We start from the raw sequence: 7,500 nt of genomic DNA, 5'->3' as shown, positions 1-7,500 counted from the left end.
TCTTTTGTGGGAAAAATATTTCTTTAAGAGACAAGCTCTTGCTACTTCAGAAGAAAGTATGGGTTCGTGTTAAGGTTTGTGGGGGAGGTGGTTTAATTTCATAAGCCTACAAAAGCTAGTGGTATATTTCAAGTTAGTATCTATAGCTTAGAAAAAAATATACAGTTTTGGATGAGGCTTCGGGGTGGGTCAACTGTAAAACAATAAGAGAAAAATGTTATAGTTTTTCTACTTCATGTTTATTTTTTGCAAAACATTCCTTCATACCCTGGCCGTTACTGACTTTGCACCTTTTATGGGCTTTGAAAGTTGTGTAACCTTTTTAGAGGAAGGTGATAGACACAATATCTATTTACACAAGGACACATTTCCCCTTTCTTTATATTCAGTTTATTCAAGGTTTTATTTCCAAGGTCTTATTACTATAAAACTTAAAGCTAGACAAGGTCTGCCCTCATGTCAGATAAAAAAATACCAAAACAATTTTGATGGCTCAGAAGCTTATTATTTCATACTTCCAGGTCCTAAATAAATTACAGTTATTTTCACATTCCTCTTGAATATCCTTTAGGCATAATAATAAGCGTACTTTTTCTGTGTAGCCTCTTGATGCTTTCTTTTGATGGCTGATATAAAGCAAGTTGCTGAATGATCATGGATTCCAATAATTAGAGAGTCTTCCAAAATCTTTTTTCCTTGTGACATATTGTTGGGAGATGTATATTCACTTGATTTGTTTAATAGAGCCTTGTGGAATTGTTGGCAAATAGATGTACAATGCATATAAAAATATTTATGTATAGCAGTTGTTTGGGGGTCTACCCTCAGTATGGCATGACGCTGTGCTTGCTGATGATGGTGCCGCTAGACTTTTGTAGCCAGTAAAGGGAATTACTGACTTTTGTTATGGAGCACAGATTAACGAAGTGTTATGTTCTTAGAGAGTAAGCAAAATATAGATGTAGACAGAAAGTGAAGCTGAGAAAATTTCTAAAGAATAGGAATGGCAGGGCTTCCCTGGTGGCTCAAGGGGTTAAGCACAGCACTATGAAGCTATCCACAGCCTCTGCAGCATGAGTTTGATCCCAGGTCAGGGAGCAACCCACATGGTGCAGCACACCTCTCTGCCTCGCCCGCTGCTCCCCTCAGCACTGTATTTCAGTCAGTCTGCCTGTTCTGCTCCCCACTCTGTCTCTGGTGAATCCTCTTACCCTCACACCTCTGGCCTGTACGCCAGTTCTTGTGTGCATAAATAAATAAATCTTTTTTTTAAAAAAAAAAAGGAATAGGAATGACAGCTACAAAAACTTACTGACTGCATGGAGAGGCAGGGTGCATGTGTGTATGAAGCATTACTACAGTGACTTGTTTTCTTTGATAGGAGTTAAGTAAGGTAATAAAACCATTCTGAGACCTAGATATACAGAAAATCCTCATTTATTTACTTTTGTAAAAAAAAAAACATATACTAAGTCTTTGGTGAAGCATACATTTCACATGAAACATTGTGACATAGGAATAAGGCATATTCTTGAATGATAACTGAATTTACTGTTTTTAATTTTTTAACCAATGTTTGTTTTAATCATAATTTGGGGGGAGGGGGTCTAACTTTTGTTCCTATTTGCCATTATTTTTATATTTTCTGTATTAAGGAAGAGGTGTGGAAGGAAAAATGACATGACTGAGAGGTTGGTACCTACATGTGGGAGCTTATCCAGAGCCTGGGCAAATTTATGGAAATTTTAACCTTTTTATTTCACTGTACTGGCACTGGCACTGGCAAGCTGCTCCAGGAACAGGAAAGTTTCTAGCATGTCTACAAGGGATGAGTGGCTGCCATCTTCCTAAGATGCTCCAGTATTAGGAAGTTGGAGGAGTCTCAGACCTGATGCCTCTCCACTGGAACCATGGCATTGCAGAAATTCCTCTCTCATTTCACTTAATATGCATATTTTTTACATAGCTAATCTGAAATGGAAACATTTTTATCCCTATACTCAAAACTGCTTTTGTTTTATCAGCTGACATTTTACAACTCATTAATTTATAATGCGGTTTAATGCCTTTGAATGTTCCTGGGATGAAAAATTAAAGTGACCAAGCTAGTTTGTGTGAAGGCTAGCTGTAGCATGTTAATAGTAGTTCTTTTCTAAAAGTGTTTTGTACTGACAGGCACATTCCATGGGAACATTTCAAACTGGGATGGCCCTTTCTCCTTAGCATTAGCTAATCTTGAATCTCCAAGTGATAAAGTTAGTCCCATTTTTTAAGTTGGAAAATTAAGGCACATTCAATTTGGCAACACATGCTCAAACTGAAGGAAATCTCAGGATTTGTCTGTATCTTATTGTACCTGTTACTAGATCCCCATTATCAAATGAGAAATTAAACCTGAATTTAGCCCTCTGATCTTTCCCTACCTAAATGTAAGTTAACTGTGATTAAGAAGGCTATTGATGATAGATCTTCCCTCGAAAAGCAAGTTACTGGATAGAATCTCTCGAAAATGAGCCCATCCAGTCTTTAGTACAGTACCTGAAAATCAAACCTCAGGAGGTATAGGGATTAGTAAAGGGCCACAGTTCAGGTGAAGAGTCTCTGGATGTCCCCTGCAACACTTAACACATAAAGACACTTTAAGATGGTAACTAGACCTTTAATCCATTGAGTCAAATCTAAATGATCTCCAAGGATCTCAGCATAAGGGATTTAAGAAACCAAATGACTCATGAAATTCCAAAAAACTTTTAAACTTTAAGAAGAAACTTTTTTTTTTTTTTTAATGAGGATACATGTCACTATCACCTATTAGCTGAAACATCTGACATGCTCTCGACCGTCATGGTCTTTTACAGATGGATTTTAAAATGAAAGACCAGTACCAGCATTGTGACTGGCACACAATCCCATCTTGCCTTCCCACCTGTAGCTACTACACATTACGCCTAAACAGTGGCTCCTTCTTTATTATTTTAGTGGTTATAACAGTCGCCATCACAATACATTTTAATGTCAAGTGCTTTATAGTTCACAAAGTACCATCCCATGCGCATGTACATAGACTCTTGTGACAACCTCATAGACAGGGAACCCATTACCTTTATTTTCACGCATCTGCACCAAGTTTCCTTGGATGATAGGCCAAGGTCACACAGCTGGTTTACATGTTGGGACTGGGGTGAGAAGACAAGTCTTCAAGCTCGTAATTCTTGGAGCTGCCTCTTATTTCTATTGTTTCCCAACTATTGCAGGAAACATGGGTGTATTGTTAGATTCTGATAATTGATCAAATTGGTAGGCTTCTATAACTCAAATTAAGGGGATCCATGAAAGTAACAATCATCAAAACAATTTAAAATTAAGTGACAATCTCGATTTTGTGGTATGAAAATCCCCCAAAGTCCCAGGGATTTCCATTTCCTTACTCTGATGATGTGGCATTTAAATTTAGGTTGCATCCCTCCATGGGAATTTGTATTATTATGTATATTTGTGTGACTGCTGGATGCCTGAAGATATGCTTTCTGGCTCTGCCTTTGCCACCCATGGGTTGCAGGTCTTGAGACAGTTCTTTGATCAGATAAGGGGGCCTGTATCAACTTCTTGGTAATGGCAGGAGTTGACTTCAAGTTTCCTTCTAGTACTATAGTTTTAGGAGTTGGTTTCTCAAAATAGATGGTACGCTTTCTGAGGAGAGAATAGAATATTTGTGTATCCTCTGGATTTACCACTCTGCAGGTATTTAATAAATGTTTGATGATGACATTGAAAGACTTATTGGCACACTTAGCGTGAGTGGAGTTATAGGAAATCTTTATTGACATCCTTATTAGCAATTAACTGTCTATAATCTGCATATGTAATTTTCCTTTACATCAATAAAACTTCTGCTTCTGGTGAAGATGAAATATGGCCCCTTAATATCAGTTCTTTCGCCTGTTAATGCATTAGTAACTGATATCTTATTTGTCCTGAAACTGACAGAATAATGTGGGGAAAGCATATAAGTATGAAAAGGGGTTAGTTAGGTAACATTGTATAGGGCATCCTCAAAACAGCAGTTCTGGTATTTCAAATGTCAAGCTAATTATCAGTGATGTTTAAATGCTATGATAGGCCATTTTTGCAAATGCTGAAATTTTCCTGCAGGTATGGACATTATAAAAATGTCATGTTTTGCTACTATTCTGTTACATGTCACCAGAATATGAAAATCTAGGGAAAAAGTTCTATCAATAGACAATAAAGAGAAACCATTATTTGTTTTTGTACATGATTGTAAAATTAATTGGTATAGTGATACAACTTAGAGTATTATTTACTTTAAAAAAGAGTAGAGAGGATTTAATATAATGCAATCTGGTGAAGTGAAAATAATGCTTATTACAGATAAACTATGAAGCCTTTTAAATATAGGTTTTTAGTAATGCATATTCAGATATATCTTTCCAGGCCCATTTGCTATAAAGCAAATTTAAGTATCAGCTTTATACCCTTTGGTAACCCCATATTACACATACTGTTTTAGAGAAAATGAAACTTTAATATGATTCCACATAAAATGGTGAGCCCTGCCAATTATTCATATGCACTTCATATGCAAATAATTTTATCTTATCCATCAATTATCATGTAAACATGTATCACATGGCAAATTTCCCTGTAATACAGTACAGTACCTGTATGTAATTATGGGTGCATTTTGCCAATGCAACTGTTACACAGAATTGTAATTAATTCCTCTGAAGATTACTGGGAGAGTTTTGGATACTGATGCTGTTTTTGGACATTTATTACTGCTCTTTAGTTGGCTTTTTGCTGTGCCTCAGAGACAGATGTAAAATTAGTGTCTATTTTGAGCCAGCAAACAGTACATCTTTCCTCTTGTTTATTGAATTGCAGAAAGGAATTCTTTGGGCTCCCACTTCTTTGTGGTTTTGAAGTAACTGTCCGTTTTTCTGCCAGACATGCAGCTCCAATACACATATAAAATTTTGCTGAGACTCATCATGCAAGAGGTGGCTTAGTCTGATCTAACCTAAAGACTGAATAGGAACTTGGCTGTGTTTTGTAGGCGGCTCTATGCCTTTGAATACCGAATAAAAAATATGTATCGTAAGTTCAGAAATAGCCACTGGACGAATATATGCTGCCAATGACCCTCATTTAAAATCAGTATACATTGGTGACTGTTCAAAATTGAATCTTTTCTGTGCAGAGACAAAACTACATTATTAAGATTTCCTATGTCAGTGGTGCTGGTGGTAAGCAAAAGATGAAGATGGGAAGATGTGGGAAAGTTAGCTTTTTTTTTTTTTTCCATAGTGTAAGTAGAGCTAAACATACTATGCATTGACCATTCTGCAGTAAGAATACTTTGTGGTGAAAATTTCGCCCAATCCTTATACTATGCAAATAAACTGACCATACTTGAGAGAAAAATGCAAAGGAAAATCCTGGGGGTGGTTAGAAGTATGGGTATGAGATGGAGAATAGGAAGAACAATATCCATATTAATGAATAAAATTTTGATCGTCAGGTCAACCAAATGGAGAGCATGAAACTACTCCCAATCAGATATAAAAACTAACTTTGGATGTTCTACCTGGATTTAAAGAAAAGGGGGTGGGAGGTGAACGACCAACATGATGGCTTATGGGAATGGATATCCTAGTTAACCCAGCTCTGGAAAAGATGGCATACTGCTTCTGTAAGTGAACTTGACAGCAGTTATTTATTTAGTTTAAAAGTATTTACTACTATTTGTGAGCGGGAACCCTAAAGGTTGTGAAGTATTGTTGGCCCGTGAAGGTGATGGATGCTGTACTCCTGACCCTATATGTGAGACATGACTTCATTGCTTGTTTAGATTGTTCTGATATTTGGGACTCCTCAAGGGCTGTTCATAAATCATTTATCTCTTTTTTTTTCCACAAGAAAATATTTCAATTGTATTGCTGCAGGAACACTCACGTGTCACACGGGATATTGTGGTCCATGCAGAAAAAGACCTTAAAAGGCATGGTTTTTTTCCAGGATAAAGGCCTTTTAATGCCTGTCCAGCCTTAGATAATTTTATTCACTCCTTCTGGACCTTTCTTTATTCCTCCTGTGCCCAGAGATCAGTTTTTAGGAGGTGGGTTGAAAGCTTCCCAGGCCTTAGGAGCTTTTGTTGTAAACCCCCCCACCCTCACCCCCCCGAACTCAGCCTTCAGAAAATTTGTAAAGAATCTTCTGCTTGTTGCTAAGAAATGGTTAAATCTCAGTCACCAGGAAAAAAAAAAAAAAAAGAAGCACATTATTGATTGTACTAAGGTATATCTGGACCACACAGCTCGAGCAGAGATGTTAGAATATCTCTCTTTTTGTAGATCTGAGGGCATTACCCAGCCTGAACTTGCCTAAGCCCTTGTGGTCACACCTCTTGAAAAGGTTTTGTTTCCCCCGTCAATTGGTATTCAAACCAGGTCAGCAGATTCTGTTTGCCCGGCTCCGCTGCCGTTTTCATTTTAATTTGCACCTGTTGTGCAGTTGTTCCGAAGGCAAGTGCAGACCCGCGGATTATACAAAGATCATATTATGAGCAGATATGCACGGTGTAATCTTTTTGTCCCCAGCCTCACATGACAAAAAAAATCTCTCTCTTTTTGTTCCTTTTTTACTCCCTGGGAACCTGTCAAAGCAAACAGATATGACTGACTAAAATTTGTAACTAGACATGTTTCCAGAATTCTCCAAAAGCATTATGAACCTGACACACAACCCTTTTCATTTTTTTCCTCCTTTTCTGCCACTTTTGTATAATCCGATAGCTGGCAAGAGCCACTTGAGATAGCTCAGTTGATAACTTAGCGGAGGATTGCTTTATTAGGCGCAGAGAAATCAAAATGAACCTGAAAATTGTTTGCACTTTTTTTTTCCACGGGCTTTTATTTTTTTCTTTCTCTCTCCCTCTTGTTCCCATGATGTCATGGTTCTAACTTGTTTTTTTGTGTGTGTTTCTGGAGAGTTGGGTTAACAGTTCTTGGCAATCCTGTGTGTGCGTAACGGCTGGTGTGTTTCTCTAGCTGAGCTAATGCCCCGTGTTTATTACTCTAATCTTTCTTGTCTGGTGGTAAAGTGGACAATTTATGTACTAGCATGTAGGCCGAGAGCCTGTGAGGGCTGACTAATTCAGAAACAGCCACCTTCAATTGAGTTCACAGACCTTATTTACAGGCTGTCTATTTTAAGAAAAGCTACTGAGCATTGCTGGGACTGAGGGCTGCAAAAGCAGCCCGCCGGTTCTTGTGAGTTATTTTAACATTTGTGTTGGTCTTGCCTGTGTCACTTTGAAATCTTCTGTAATTATGGCACTATGAAGACATCTCAATAGTAGTATTAATGGCCCAGAAGATATGGCTTTTCCTCATTTTCTGCTTAAAAGATTGGGATATAAATGGCCTTAGCACATGACGGTTGACGTAGAAGCAACAGTGAATTTTCAGATTGAGCAGG

At 37.7% G+C, this 7,500-nt stretch overlaps 1 protein-coding gene across 3 annotated transcripts in view; it reads left to right on the top strand.

The window, feature by feature from the left end:
* The window catches only part of ZEB2 (zinc finger E-box binding homeobox 2), a 134,786-nt gene that overhangs the window by 81,698 nt on the left and 45,588 nt on the right, over window positions 1-7,500 (top strand). The window lies entirely within an intron of this gene.

The sequence above is a fragment of the Talpa occidentalis genome, unplaced genomic scaffold (assembly GCF_014898055.3).
Source record: "Talpa occidentalis isolate TD23 unplaced genomic scaffold, MPIMG_talOcc4v2.1 talOcc4.3, whole genome shotgun sequence".
NCBI lineage: Eukaryota > Metazoa > Chordata > Mammalia > Eulipotyphla > Talpidae > Talpa > Talpa occidentalis.
Note: the sequence above shows the minus strand (reverse complement) of the source record. Positions and strands in the feature narration are given on the sequence as shown.